The sequence below is a fragment of the Anomaloglossus baeobatrachus genome, unplaced genomic scaffold, assembly GCF_048569485.1.
Source record: "Anomaloglossus baeobatrachus isolate aAnoBae1 unplaced genomic scaffold, aAnoBae1.hap1 Scaffold_3195, whole genome shotgun sequence".
NCBI classification, from domain to species: Eukaryota; Metazoa; Chordata; class Amphibia; order Anura; family Aromobatidae; genus Anomaloglossus; species Anomaloglossus baeobatrachus.
In genome coordinates this window covers 82,370-97,106 of record NW_027442592.1, presented here as the reverse complement: position 1 = coordinate 97,106, position 14,737 = coordinate 82,370, and the positions used below count along the sequence as shown (strand labels likewise).

General features: G+C 46.7%; 9 non-coding genes and 1 pseudogene across 9 annotated transcripts; all 10 read left to right on the top strand.

Annotated features, from left to right (window-relative positions):
- Positions 1–373: 373 nt before the first annotated feature.
- LOC142269448 (U2 spliceosomal RNA) lies at positions 374–564 on the top strand. The gene has a single exon (XR_012734910.1). It is a non-coding gene; the product is annotated as a U2 spliceosomal RNA (small nuclear RNA).
- A 1,387-nt stretch (positions 565–1,951) lies between these two features.
- LOC142269447 (U2 spliceosomal RNA) lies at positions 1,952–2,142 on the top strand. The gene has a single exon (XR_012734909.1). It is a non-coding gene; the product is annotated as a U2 spliceosomal RNA (small nuclear RNA).
- Positions 2,143–3,529: 1,387 nt separating this feature from the next.
- LOC142269446 (U2 spliceosomal RNA) lies at positions 3,530–3,720 on the top strand. The gene has a single exon (XR_012734908.1). It is a non-coding gene; the product is annotated as a U2 spliceosomal RNA (small nuclear RNA).
- Positions 3,721–5,107: 1,387 nt separating this feature from the next.
- LOC142269444 (U2 spliceosomal RNA) lies at positions 5,108–5,298 on the top strand. Its single transcript, XR_012734907.1, has one exon. It is a non-coding gene; the product is annotated as a U2 spliceosomal RNA (small nuclear RNA).
- A 1,390-nt stretch (positions 5,299–6,688) lies between these two features.
- Positions 6,689–6,879, top strand: LOC142269443 (U2 spliceosomal RNA). The gene has a single exon (XR_012734906.1). It is a non-coding gene; the product is annotated as a U2 spliceosomal RNA (small nuclear RNA).
- Positions 6,880–8,266: 1,387 nt separating this feature from the next.
- Positions 8,267–8,408, top strand: LOC142269402 (U2 spliceosomal RNA; annotated as a pseudogene).
- A 697-nt stretch (positions 8,409–9,105) lies between these two features.
- LOC142269394 (U2 spliceosomal RNA) lies at positions 9,106–9,303 on the top strand. The gene has a single exon (XR_012734868.1). It is a non-coding gene; the product is annotated as a U2 spliceosomal RNA (small nuclear RNA).
- A 1,390-nt stretch (positions 9,304–10,693) lies between these two features.
- LOC142269442 (U2 spliceosomal RNA) lies at positions 10,694–10,884 on the top strand. Its single transcript, XR_012734905.1, has one exon. It is a non-coding gene; the product is annotated as a U2 spliceosomal RNA (small nuclear RNA).
- A 1,390-nt stretch (positions 10,885–12,274) lies between these two features.
- On the top strand, positions 12,275–12,465 carry LOC142269441 (U2 spliceosomal RNA). Its single transcript, XR_012734904.1, has one exon. It is a non-coding gene; the product is annotated as a U2 spliceosomal RNA (small nuclear RNA).
- A 1,390-nt stretch (positions 12,466–13,855) lies between these two features.
- Positions 13,856–14,046, top strand: LOC142269440 (U2 spliceosomal RNA). The gene has a single exon (XR_012734903.1). It is a non-coding gene; the product is annotated as a U2 spliceosomal RNA (small nuclear RNA).
- Positions 14,047–14,737: the final 691 nt, after the last annotated feature.

Below are 14,737 nucleotides of genomic sequence, written 5' to 3'. Positions count from 1 at the left end.
GGAAAGGGAAAAGATTAGGGTTTGGGGATGATGAAAGGGCTTTCTACGGGTAAGGATGGCAAAGGGTGGCAGTGACGGAAAGTCAGGCAACCTGTCCTGTCCGTCTTTTTGTATCGTGAATTGGAAAGACTGCAAGGGGGAGGGGAGTTGCTTGCGCCCTAAAGGAGGAGTTATTCAGATTCATTGCAGTGGGCGGCGGCTGCAAAACGCACCATTCTTCTTGTTTTGGCTCTGCAAAGCAGCCTTTTCAAGGGTTGGCTTGGGTGACAAAATGTCTTGTGTAGGCGTGGGTTTGTCTCCCTCTCGCTCTCTCTCCCTAAGATGTGTCCGGCATAGGCCAGGGTGCCACTCGAGGCCCAAACCAATTCTGGTTATCGCTTCTCGGCCTTTTGGCTAAGATCAAGTGTAGTATCTGTTCTTATCAGTTTAATATCTGATACGTCCCCTATCTGGGGACCATATATTAAATGGATTTTTAGAACAGGGAGATGGAAAAAGAGCTTGCTCTGTCCACTCCACGCATTGACCTGGTATTGCAGTACCTCCAGGAACGGTGCACCCCTTCTTAACCCAGTTTCCAAAAGCAGAACTCAATTCACCTGATTCATATTAGCCCGATTTAATGAATTGGAAGAAAGCATACGTCTTCATATGCACCTCAATTTGGCCCATTCACTTTTCACACTTCCTCCTTTTGTTTTTTATCTTTCACACTTTTGACTTTCTTTATTCATCCAAATAGCAAACTCATCACCACTCAACCTGACCAACTCGGCTATGTCCCCGTGCTGCAGTTCTCTGTCTTATCTAGATCATTTGCAATTGAATGGAATAGATCCCTTTTGGACAAAGTGGATTCACCTGCTGCTGCAGTGACCACAGGTGTGATAACATCTAGAATTGGCATCTGGTGCGATCTCTCCGCTTCCACTCCAAAGAAAGTTACCTGTTTATTCCTATCATGCATTGGTTTTTGGGGTTTTCTTTGAGTAATGATGATCTCTTTAGTAGTCTGTTGGCGCCCTCTCCTGGAGGAATAGTTTGCTTGCTCTTGGACATTCTAAAAGAGAGGTCATGATAGACATTGAGCTTCTGAGCTCAATTGGGGACAGTCATGGGTGATGAATGTTTGCAACCTACTGCGAAGCCTCATACCGCAATATAAGGAACGTCAAATACTAAGAAAGGGCGGCCTATGAAAGAATTACTACTTTCAATAAGTACACTTAAACGGCTAATTGGGAATAGAAAAACTGTAAAAAGCCCTCTGAGAAAGCCCCCCTCTAACCTTTGATAGTAAGCTTTTCTGTAGTCTGCCTGTTGATGTATTTTCCGTTTGAACTGTGCACAACATGAAGAGACGGAACACTGGCGGCTTGTCACAATGCCCCCCGATGACATCACAATAGCGCTGCTGCCTAGAAAACAAGCTGCGCAGAAGAAGTTGTTCTTTGGGTGGGAGGGTGGGCTAGTGGAAGGAGGGGGCAATCTCTTTTTTTCCCGGGTGGTAGGGGGATGACAGGAGAAGGGAAGCGGGTGGTGAGAAAGGTACAGAGGGCAGGGTTTGGGGGCTGGGAAGGAAAGGGAAAAGATTAGGGTTTGGGGATGATGAAAGGGCTTTCTACGGGTAAGGATGGCAAAGGGTGGCAGTGACGGAAAGTCAGGCAACCTGTCCTGTCCGTCTTTTTGTATCGTGAATTGGAAAGACTGCAAGGGGGAGGGGAGTTGCTTGCGCCCTAAAGGAGGAGTTATTCAGATTCATTGCAGTGGGCGGCGGCTGCAAAACGCACCATTCTTCTTGTTTTGGCTCTGCAAAGCAGCCTTTTCAAGGGTTGGCTTGGGTGACAAAATGTCTTGTGTAGGCGTGGGTTTGTCTCCCTCTCGCTCTCTCTCCCTAAGATGTGTCCGGCATAGGCCAGGGTGCCACTCGAGGCCCAAACCAATTCTGGTTATCGCTTCTCGGCCTTTTGGCTAAGATCAAGTGTAGTATCTGTTCTTATCAGTTTAATATCTGATACGTCCCCTATCTGGGGACCATATATTAAATGGATTTTTAGAACAGGGAGATGGAAAAAGAGCTTGCTCTGTCCACTCCACGCATTGACCTGGTATTGCAGTACCTCCAGGAACGGTGCACCCCTTCTTAACCCAGTTTCCAAAAGCAGAACTCAATTCACCTGATTCATATTAGCCCGATTTAATGAATTGGAAGAAAGCATACGTCTTCATATGCACCTCAATTTGGCCCATTCACTTTTCACACTTCCTCCTTTTGTTTTTTATCTTTCACACTTTTGACTTTCTTTATTCATCCAAATAGCAAACTCATCACCACTCAACCTGACCAACTCGGCTATGTCCCCGTGCTGCAGTTCTCTGTCTTATCTAGATCATTTGCAATTGAATGGAATAGATCCCTTTTGGACAAAGTGGATTCACCTGCTGCTGCAGTGACCACAGGTGTGATAACATCTAGAATTGGCATCTGGTGCGATCTCTCCGCTTCCACTCCAAAGAAAGTTACCTGTTTATTCCTATCATGCATTGGTTTTTGGGGTTTTCTTTGAGTAATGATGATCTCTTTAGTAGTCTGTTGGCGCCCTCTCCTGGAGGAATAGTTTGCTTGCTCTTGGACATTCTAAAAGAGAGGTCATGATAGACATTGAGCTTCTGAGCTCAATTGGGGACAGTCATGGGTGATGAATGTTTGCAACCTACTGCGAAGCCTCATACCGCAATATAAGGAACGTCAAATACTAAGAAAGGGCGGCCTATGAAAGAATTACTACTTTCAATAAGTACACTTAAACGGCTAATTGGGAATAGAAAAACTGTAAAAAGCCCTCTGAGAAAGCCCCCCTCTAACCTTTGATAGTAAGCTTTTCTGTAGTCTGCCTGTTGATGTATTTTCCGTTTGAACTGTGCACAACATGAAGAGACGGAACACTGGCGGCTTGTCACAATGCCCCCCGATGACATCACAATAGCGCTGCTGCCTAGAAAACAAGCTGCGCAGAAGAAGTTGTTCTTTGGGTGGGAGGGTGGGCTAGTGGAAGGAGGGGGCAATCTCTTTTTTTCCCGGGTGGTAGGGGGATGACAGGAGAAGGGAAGCGGGTGGTGAGAAAGGTACAGAGGGCAGGGTTTGGGGGCTGGGAAGGAAAGGGAAAAGATTAGGGTTTGGGGATGATGAAAGGGCTTTCTACGGGTAAGGATGGCAAAGGGTGGCAGTGACGGAAAGTCAGGCAACCTGTCCTGTCCGTCTTTTTGTATCGTGAATTGGAAAGACTGCAAGGGGGAGGGGAGTTGCTTGCGCCCTAAAGGAGGAGTTATTCAGATTCATTGCAGTGGGCGGCGGCTGCAAAACGCACCATTCTTCTTGTTTTGGCTCTGCAAAGCAGCCTTTTCAAGGGTTGGCTTGGGTGACAAAATGTCTTGTGTAGGCGTGGGTTTGTCTCCCTCTCGCTCTCTCTCCCTAAGATGTGTCCGGCATAGGCCAGGGTGCCACTCGAGGCCCAAACCAATTCTGGTTATCGCTTCTCGGCCTTTTGGCTAAGATCAAGTGTAGTATCTGTTCTTATCAGTTTAATATCTGATACGTCCCCTATCTGGGGACCATATATTAAATGGATTTTTAGAACAGGGAGATGGAAAAAGAGCTTGCTCTGTCCACTCCACGCATTGACCTGGTATTGCAGTACCTCCAGGAACGGTGCACCCCTTCTTAACCCAGTTTCCAAAAGCAGAACTCAATTCACCTGATTCATATTAGCCCGATTTAATGAATTGGAAGAAAGCATACGTCTTCATATGCACCTCAATTTGGCCCATTCACTTTTCACACTTCCTCCTTTTGTTTTTTATCTTTCACACTTTTGACTTTCTTTATTCATCCAAATAGCAAACTCATCACCACTCAACCTGACCAACTCGGCTATGTCCCCGTGCTGCAGTTCTCTGTCTTATCTAGATCATTTGCAATTGAATGGAATAGATCCCTTTTGGACAAAGTGGATTCACCTGCTGCTGCAGTGACCACAGGTGTGATAACATCTAGAATTGGCATCTGGTGCGATCTCTCCGCTTCCACTCCAAAGAAAGTTACCTGTTTATTCCTATCATGCATTGGTTTTTGGGGTTTTCTTTGAGTAATGATGATCTCTTTAGTAGTCTGTTGGCGCCCTCTCCTGGAGGAATAGTTTGCTTGCTCTTGGACATTCTAAAAGAGAGGTCATGATAGACATTGAGCTTCTGAGCTCAATTGGGGACAGTCATGGGTGATGAATGTTTGCAACCTACTGCGAAGCCTCATACCGCAATATAAGGAACGTCAAATACTAAGAAAGGGCGGCCTATGAAAGAATTACTACTTTCAATAAGTACACTTAAACGGCTAATTGGGAATAGAAAAACTGTAAAAAGCCCTCTGAGAAAGCCCCCCTCTAACCTTTGATAGTAAGCTTTTCTGTAGTCTGCCTGTTGATGTATTTTCCGTTTGAACTGTGCACAACATGAAGAGACGGAACACTGGCGGCTTGTCACAATGCCCCCCGATGACATCACAATAGCGCTGCTGCCTAGAAAACAAGCTGCGCAGAAGAAGTTGTTCTTTGGGTGGGAGGGTGGGCTAGTGGAAGGAGGGGGCAATCTCTTTTTTTCCCGGGTGGTAGGGGGATGACAGGAGAAGGGAAGCGGGTGGTGAGAAAGGTACAGAGGGCAGGGTTTGGGGGCTGGGAAGGAAAGGGAAAAGATTAGGGTTTGGGGATGATGAAAGGGCTTTCTACGGGTAAGGATGGCAAAGGGTGGCAGTGACGGAAAGTCAGGCAACCTGTCCTGTCCGTCTTTTTGTATCGTGAATTGGAAAGACTGCAAGGGGGAGGGGAGTTGCTTGCGCCCTAAAGGAGGAGTTATTCAGATTCATTGCAGTGGGCGGCGGCTGCAAAACGCACCATTCTTCTTGTTTTGGCTCTGCAAAGCAGCCTTTTCAAGGGTTGGCTTGGGTGACAAAATGTCTTGTGTAGGCGTGGGTTTGTCTCCCTCTCGCTCTCTCTCCCTAAGATGTGTCCGGCATAGGCCAGGGTGCCACTCGAGGCCCAAACCAATTCTGGTTATCGCTTCTCGGCCTTTTGGCTAAGATCAAGTGTAGTATCTGTTCTTATCAGTTTAATATCTGATACGTCCCCTATCTGGGGACCATATATTAAATGGATTTTTAGAACAGGGAGATGGAAAAAGAGCTTGCTCTGTCCACTCCACGCATTGACCTGGTATTGCAGTACCTCCAGGAACGGTGCACCCCTTCTTAACCCAGTTTCCAAAAGCAGAACTCAATTCACCTGATTCATATTAGCCCGATTTAATGAATTGGAAGAAAGCATACGTCTTCATATGCACCTCAATTTGGCCCATTCACTTTTCACACTTCCTCCTTTTGTTTTTTATCTTTCACACTTTTGACTTTCTTTATTCATCCAAATAGCAAACTCATCACCACTCAACCTGACCAACTCGGCTATGTCCCCGTGCTGCAGTTCTCTGTCTTATCTAGATCATTTGCAATTGAATGGAATAGATCCCTTTTGGACAAAGTGGATTCACCTGCTGCTGCAGTGACCACAGGTGTGATAACATCTAGAATTGGCATCTGGTGCGATCTCTCCGCTTCCACTCCAAAGAAAGTTACCTGTTTATTCCTATCATGCATTGGTTTTTGGGGTTTTCTTTGAGTAATGATGATCTCTTTAGTAGTCTGTTGGCGCCCTCTCCTGGAGGAATAGTTTGCTTGCTCTTGGACATTCTAAAAGAGAGGTCATGATAGACATTGAGCTTCTGAGCTCAATTGGGGACAGTCATGGGTGATGAATGTTTGCAACCTACTGCGAAGCCTCATACCGCAATATAAGGAACGTCAAATACTAAGAAAGGGCGGCCTATGAAAGAATTACTACTTTCAATAAGTACACTTAAACGGCTAATTGGGAATAGAAAAACTGTAAAAAGCCCTCTGAGAAAGCCCCCCTCTAACCTTTGATAGTAAGCTTTTCTGTAGTCTGCCTGTTGATGTATTTTCCGTTTGAACTGTGCACAACATGAAGAGACGACGGAACACTGGCGGCTTGTCACAATGCCCCCGATGACATCACAATAGCGCTGCTGCCTAGAAAACAAGCTGCGCAGAAAGAAGTTGTTCTTTGGGTGGGAGGGTGGGCTAGTGAAGGAGGGGGCAATCTCTTTTTTTCCCGGGTGGTAGGGGGATGACAGGAGAAGGGAAGCGGGTGGTGAGAAAGGTACAGAGGGCAGGGTTTGGGGGCTGGGAAGGAAAGGGAAAGATTAGGGTTTGGGGATGATGAAAGGGCTTTCTACGGGTAAGGATGGCAAAGGGTGGCAGTGACGGAAGTCAGGCAACCTGTCCTGTCCGTCTTTTTGTATCGTGAATTGGAAAGACTGCAAGGGGGAGGGGAGTTGCTTGCGCCCTAAAGGAGGAGTTATTCAGATTCATTGCAGTGGGGGGCGGCGGCTGCAAAACGCACCATTCTTCTTGTTTTGGCTCTGCAAAGCAGCCTTTTCAAGGGTTGGCTTGGGTGACAAAATGTCTTGTGTAGGCGTGGGTTTGTCTCCCTCTCGCTCTCTCTCCCTAAGATGTGTCCGGCATAGGCCAGGGTGCCACTCGAGGCCCAAACCAATTCTGGTTATCGCTTCTCGGCCTTTTGGCTAAGATCAAGTGTAGTATCTGTTCTTATCAGTTTAATATCTGATACGTCCCCTATCTGGGGACCATATATTAAATGGATTTTTAGAACAGGGAGATGGAAAAAGAGCTTGCTCTGTCCACTCCACGCATTGACCTGGTATTGCAGTACCTCCAGGAACGGTGCACCCCTTCTTAACCCAGTTTCCAAAAGCAGAACTCAATTCACCTGATTCATATTAGCCCGATTTAATGAATTGGAAGAAAGCATACGTCTTCATATGCACCTCAATTTGGCCCATTCACTTTTCACACTTCCTCCTTTTGTTTTTTATCTTTCACACTTTTGACTTTCTTTATTCATCCAAATAGCAAACTCATCACCACTCAACCTGACCAACTCGGCTATGTCCCCGTGCTGCAGTTCTCTGTCTTATCTAGATCATTTGCAATTGAATGGAATAGATCCCTTTTGGACAAAGTGGATTCACCTGCTGCTGCAGTGACCACAGGTGTGATAACATCTAGAATTGGCATCTGGTGCGATCTCTCCGCTTCCACTCCAAAGAAAGTTACCTGTTTATTCCTATCATGCATTGGTTTTTGGGGTTTTCTTTGAGTAATGATGATCTCTTTAGTAGTCTGTTGGCGCCCTCTCCTGGAGGAATAGTTTGCTTGCTCTTGGACATTCTAAAAGAGAGGTCATGATAGACATTGAGCTTCTGAGCTCAATTGGGGACAGTCATGGGTGATGAATGTTTGCAACCTACTGCGAAGCCTCATACCGCAATATAAGGAACGTCAAATACTAAGAAAGGGCGGCCTATGAAAGAATTACTACTTTCAATAAGTACACTTAAACGGCTAATTGGGAATAGAAAAACTGTAAAAAGCCCTCTGAGAAAGCCCCCCTCTAACCTTTGATAGTAAGCTTTTCTGTAGTCTGCCTGTTGATGTATTTTCCGTTTGAACTGTGCACAACATGAAGAGACGGAACACTGGCGGCTTGTCACAATGCCCCCCGATGACATCACAATAGCGCTGCTGCCTAGAAAACAAGCTGCGCAGAAGAAGTTGTTCTTTGGGTGGGAGGGTGGGCTAGTGGAAGGAGGGGGCAATCTCTTTTTTTCCCGGGTGGTAGGGGGATGACAGGAGAAGGGAAGCGGGTGGTGAGAAAGGTACAGAGGGCAGGGTTTGGGGGCTGGGAAGGAAAGGGAAAAGATTAGGGTTTGGGGATGATGAAAGGGCTTTCTACGGGTAAGGATGGCAAAGGGTGGCAGTGACGGAAAGTCAGGCAACCTGTCCTGTCCGTCTTTTTGTATCGTGAATTGGAAAGACTGCAAGGGGGAGGGGAGTTGCTTGCGCCCTAAAGGAGGAGTTATTCAGATTCATTGCAGTGGGCGGCGGCTGCAAAACGCACCATTCTTCTTGTTTTGGCTCTGCAAAGCAGCCTTTTCAAGGGTTGGCTTGGGTGACAAAATGTCTTGTGTAGGCGTGGGTTTGTCTCCCTCTCGCTCTCTCTCCCTAAGATGTGTCCGGCATAGGCCAGGGTGCCACTCGAGGCCCAAACCAATTCTGGTTATCGCTTCTCGGCCTTTTGGCTAAGATCAAGTGTAGTATCGTTCGAAAAGGTGGTTTAAGGCTCCGGCCACCTTAGTACAATGATGCAATGCACACTGGAAGGTTGCGCTTGTTAGTACTTTGGGAGGATAGTATATCCATCTAGAGGAAACCATGGCCCTACCAGGATCGAGGCTATTAGACTGAGTAAGTGTGGGGGTTATGGTGCAATGTGCCCCAGGAATGGACACCCTGGAGGGAGTCTGAACTTGCTAGGTTGGGACCCTGGTAAGCCTCAGACTCTGTCGCACGCCGCGCCTTGCCTATTCATACTTTCCAAGCATATTGCCCTATCCCGGCCTTCTGGCTAAGAAGGGAAATTTTTATAATCCCGGTCGGAGGTCCGGTCAGCTTTGGGCTGAGAAACCAACACCCGGTTGGAGGTCCGGGTCAGCTTTGGCTGAGAAACCAACACCCGGTTGGAGGTCCGGTTAGCTTTGGGCTGAGAAACCAACACCCGGTTGGAGGTCCGGTCAGCCTTGGGCTGAGAAACCAACACCCGGTTGGAGGTCCGGTCAGCCTTGGGCTGAGAAACCAACACCGGTTGACGGTCCGGGCAGTCTCGGCTGCGAAACCAACGACTAGTAGCTCCCTACTCCACTTGGGTAAGATGCCTCGGTGGACGCTGGGAGCAACAACAAGGCTCAACCAGGCTTCGGCTTGGGGGAGCACCGAAGATCCCTGACCCTCGCTGTGGCCTTCTGGCTCGGAGGGACGGGGTTGATTTTTGGGGATCCTCTTCTCACGGAGGGGTCCACACGAATCCTAGCCTTTGCACTGTTTTTGGTGTGACTTCGGTCATGCATTTTTGCGGTGCTTTGGAAAGCTTCATTAAATCAAAAAAATCTGTTCTTATCAGTTTAATATCTGATACGTCCCCTATCTGGGGACCATATATTAAATGGATTTTTAGAACAGGGAGATGGAAAAAGAGCTTGCTCTGTCCACTCCACGCATTGACCTGGTATTGCAGTACCTCCAGGAACGGTGCACCCCTTCTTAACCCAGTTTCCAAAAGCAGAACTCAATTCACCTGATTCATATTAGCCCGATTTAATGAATTGGAAGAAAGCATACGTCTTCATATGCACCTCAATTTGGCCCATTCACTTTTCACACTTCCTCCTTTTGTTTTTTATCTTTCACACTTTTGACTTTCTTTATTCATCCAAATAGCAAACTCATCACCACTCAACCTGACCAACTCGGCTATGTCCCCGTGCTGCAGTTCTCTGTCTTATCTAGATCATTTGCAATTGAATGGAATAGATCCCTTTTGGACAAAGTGGATTCACCTGCTGCTGCAGTGACCACAGGTGTGATAACATCTAGAATTGGCATCTGGTGCGATCTCTCCGCTTCCACTCCAAAGAAAGTTACCTGTTTATTCCTATCATGCATTGGTTTTTGGGGTTTTCTTTGAGTAATGATGATCTCTTTAGTAGTCTGTTGGCGCCCTCTCCTGGAGGAATAGTTTGCTTGCTCTTGGACATTCTAAAAGAGAGGTCATGATAGACATTGAGCTTCTGAGCTCAATTGGGGACAGTCATGGGTGATGAATGTTTGCAACCTACTGCGAAGCCTCATACCGCAATATAAGGAACGTCAAATACTAAGAAAGGGCGGCCTATGAAAGAATTACTACTTTCAATAAGTACACTTAAACGGCTAATTGGGAATAGAAAAACTGTAAAAAGCCCTCTGAGAAAGCCCCCCTCTAACCTTTGATAGTAAGCTTTTCTGTAGTCTGCCTGTTGATGTATTTTCCGTTTGAACTGTGCACAACATGAAGAGACGGAACACTGGCGGCTTGTCACAATGCCCCCCGATGACATCACAATAGCGCTGCTGCCTAGAAAACAAGCTGCGCAGAAGAAGTTGTTCTTTGGGTGGGAGGGTGGGCTAGTGGAAGGAGGGGGCAATCTCTTTTTTTCCCGGGTGGTAGGGGGATGACAGGAGAAGGGAAGCGGGTGGTGAGAAAGGTACAGAGGGCAGGGTTTGGGGGCTGGGAAGGAAAGGGAAAAGATTAGGGTTTGGGGATGATGAAAGGGCTTTCTACGGGTAAGGATGGCAAAGGGTGGCAGTGACGGAAAGTCAGGCAACCTGTCCTGTCCGTCTTTTTGTATCGTGAATTGGAAAGACTGCAAGGGGGAGGGGAGTTGCTTGCGCCCTAAAGGAGGAGTTATTCAGATTCATTGCAGTGGGGGGCGGCGGCTGCAAAACGCACCATTCTTCTTGTTTTGGCTCTGCAAAGCAGCCTTTTCAAGGGTTGGCTTGGGTGACAAAATGTCTTGTGTAGGCGTGGGTTTGTCTCCCTCTCGCTCTCTCTCCCTAAGATGTGTCCGGCATAGGCCAGGGTGCCACTCGAGGCCCAAACCAATTCTGGTTATCGCTTCTCGGCCTTTTGGCTAAGATCAAGTGTAGTATCTGTTCTTATCAGTTTAATATCTGATACGTCCCCTATCTGGGGACCATATATTAAATGGATTTTTAGAACAGGGAGATGGAAAAAGAGCTTGCTCTGTCCACTCCACGCATTGACCTGGTATTGCAGTACCTCCAGGAACGGTGCACCCCTTCTTAACCCAGTTTCCAAAAGCAGAACTCAATTCACCTGATTCATATTAGCCCGATTTAATGAATTGGAAGAAAGCATACGTCTTCATATGCACCTCAATTTGGCCCATTCACTTTTCACACTTCCTCCTTTTGTTTTTTATCTTTCACACTTTTGACTTTCTTTATTCATCCAAATAGCAAACTCATCACCACTCAACCTGACCAACTCGGCTATGTCCCCGTGCTGCAGTTCTCTGTCTTATCTAGATCATTTGCAATTGAATGGAATAGATCCCTTTTGGACAAAGTGGATTCACCTGCTGCTGCAGTGACCACAGGTGTGATAACATCTAGAATTGGCATCTGGTGCGATCTCTCCGCTTCCACTCCAAAGAAAGTTACCTGTTTATTCCTATCATGCATTGGTTTTTGGGGTTTTCTTTGAGTAATGATGATCTCTTTAGTAGTCTGTTGGCGCCCTCTCCTGGAGGAATAGTTTGCTTGCTCTTGGACATTCTAAAAGAGAGGTCATGATAGACATTGAGCTTCTGAGCTCAATTGGGGACAGTCATGGGTGATGAATGTTTGCAACCTACTGCGAAGCCTCATACCGCAATATAAGGAACGTCAAATACTAAGAAAGGGCGGCCTATGAAAGAATTACTACTTTCAATAAGTACACTTAAACGGCTAATTGGGAATAGAAAAACTGTAAAAAGCCCTCTGAGAAAGCCCCCCTCTAACCTTTGATAGTAAGCTTTTCTGTAGTCTGCCTGTTGATGTATTTTCCGTTTGAACTGTGCACAACATGAAGAGACGGAACACTGGCGGCTTGTCACAATGCCCCCCGATGACATCACAATAGCGCTGCTGCCTAGAAAACAAGCTGCGCAGAAGAAGTTGTTCTTTGGGTGGGAGGGTGGGCTAGTGGAAGGAGGGGGCAATCTCTTTTTTTCCCGGGTGGTAGGGGGATGACAGGAGAAGGGAAGCGGGTGGTGAGAAAGGTACAGAGGGCAGGGTTTGGGGGCTGGGAAGGAAAGGGAAAAGATTAGGGTTTGGGGATGATGAAAGGGCTTTCTACGGGTAAGGATGGCAAAGGGTGGCAGTGACGGAAAGTCAGGCAACCTGTCCTGTCCGTCTTTTTGTATCGTGAATTGGAAAGACTGCAAGGGGGAGGGGAGTTGCTTGCGCCCTAAAGGAGGAGTTATTCAGATTCATTGCAGTGGGGGGCGGCGGCTGCAAAACGCACCATTCTTCTTGTTTTGGCTCTGCAAAGCAGCCTTTTCAAGGGTTGGCTTGGGTGACAAAATGTCTTGTGTAGGCGTGGGTTTGTCTCCCTCTCGCTCTCTCTCCCTAAGATGTGTCCGGCATAGGCCAGGGTGCCACTCGAGGCCCAAACCAATTCTGGTTATCGCTTCTCGGCCTTTTGGCTAAGATCAAGTGTAGTATCTGTTCTTATCAGTTTAATATCTGATACGTCCCCTATCTGGGGACCATATATTAAATGGATTTTTAGAACAGGGAGATGGAAAAAGAGCTTGCTCTGTCCACTCCACGCATTGACCTGGTATTGCAGTACCTCCAGGAACGGTGCACCCCTTCTTAACCCAGTTTCCAAAAGCAGAACTCAATTCACCTGATTCATATTAGCCCGATTTAATGAATTGGAAGAAAGCATACGTCTTCATATGCACCTCAATTTGGCCCATTCACTTTTCACACTTCCTCCTTTTGTTTTTTATCTTTCACACTTTTGACTTTCTTTATTCATCCAAATAGCAAACTCATCACCACTCAACCTGACCAACTCGGCTATGTCCCCGTGCTGCAGTTCTCTGTCTTATCTAGATCATTTGCAATTGAATGGAATAGATCCCTTTTGGACAAAGTGGATTCACCTGCTGCTGCAGTGACCACAGGTGTGATAACATCTAGAATTGGCATCTGGTGCGATCTCTCCGCTTCCACTCCAAAGAAAGTTACCTGTTTATTCCTATCATGCATTGGTTTTTGGGGTTTTCTTTGAGTAATGATGATCTCTTTAGTAGTCTGTTGGCGCCCTCTCCTGGAGGAATAGTTTGCTTGCTCTTGGACATTCTAAAAGAGAGGTCATGATAGACATTGAGCTTCTGAGCTCAATTGGGGACAGTCATGGGTGATGAATGTTTGCAACCTACTGCGAAGCCTCATACCGCAATATAAGGAACGTCAAATACTAAGAAAGGGCGGCCTATGAAAGAATTACTACTTTCAATAAGTACACTTAAACGGCTAATTGGGAATAGAAAAACTGTAAAAAGCCCTCTGAGAAAGCCCCCCTCTAACCTTTGATAGTAAGCTTTTCTGTAGTCTGCCTGTTGATGTATTTTCCGTTTGAACTGTGCACAACATGAAGAGACGGAACACTGGCGGCTTGTCACAATGCCCCCCGATGACATCACAATAGCGCTGCTGCCTAGAAAACAAGCTGCGCAGAAGAAGTTGTTCTTTGGGTGGGAGGGTGGGCTAGTGGAAGGAGGGGGCAATCTCTTTTTTTCCCGGGTGGTAGGGGGATGACAGGAGAAGGGAAGCGGGTGGTGAGAAAGGTACAGAGGGCAGGGTTTGGGGGCTGGGAAGGAAAGGGAAAAGATTAGGGTTTGGGGATGATGAAAGGGCTTTCTACGGGTAAGGATGGCAAAGGGTGGCAGTGACGGAAAGTCAGGCAACCTGTCCTGTCCGTCTTTTTGTATCGTGAATTGGAAAGACTGCAAGGGGGAGGGGAGTTGCTTGCGCCCTAAAGGAGGAGTTATTCAGATTCATTGCAGTGGGGGGCGGCGGCTGCAAAACGCACCATTCTTCTTGTTTTGGCTCTGCAAAGCAGCCTTTTCAAGGGTTGGCTTGGGTGACAAAATGTCTTGTGTAGGCGTGGGTTTGTCTCCCTCTCGCTCTCTCTCCCTAAGATGTGTCCGGCATAGGCCAGGGTGCCACTCGAGGCCCAAACCAATTCTGGTTATCGCTTCTCGGCCTTTTGGCTAAGATCAAGTGTAGTATCTGTTCTTATCAGTTTAATATCTGATACGTCCCCTATCTGGGGACCATATATTAAATGGATTTTTAGAACAGGGAGATGGAAAAAGAGCTTGCTCTGTCCACTCCACGCATTGACCTGGTATTGCAGTACCTCCAGGAACGGTGCACCCCTTCTTAACCCAGTTTCCAAAAGCAGAACTCAATTCACCTGATTCATATTAGCCCGATTTAATGAATTGGAAGAAAGCATACGTCTTCATATGCACCTCAATTTGGCCCATTCACTTTTCACACTTCCTCCTTTTGTTTTTTATCTTTCACACTTTTGACTTTCTTTATTCATCCAAATAGCAAACTCATCACCACTCAACCTGACCAACTCGGCTATGTCCCCGTGCTGCAGTTCTCTGTCTTATCTAGATCATTTGCAATTGAATGGAATAGATCCCTTTTGGACAAAGTGGATTCACCTGCTGCTGCAGTGACCACAGGTGTGATAACATCTAGAATTGGCATCTGGTGCGATCTCTCCGCTTCCACTCCAAAGAAAGTTACCTGTTTATTCCTATCATGCATTGGTTTTTGGGGTTTTCTTTGAGTAATGATGATCTCTTTAGTAGTCTGTTGGCGCCCTCTCCTGGAGGAATAGTTTGCTTGCTCTTGGACATTCTAAAAGAGAGGTCATGATAGACATTGAGCTTCTGAGCTCAATTGGGGACAGTCATGGGTGATGAATGTTTGCAACCTACTGCGAAGCCTCATACCGCAATATAAGGAACGTCAAATACTAAGAAAGGGCGGCCTATGAAAGAATTACTACTTTCAATAAGTACACTTAAACGGCTAATTGGGAATAGAAAAACT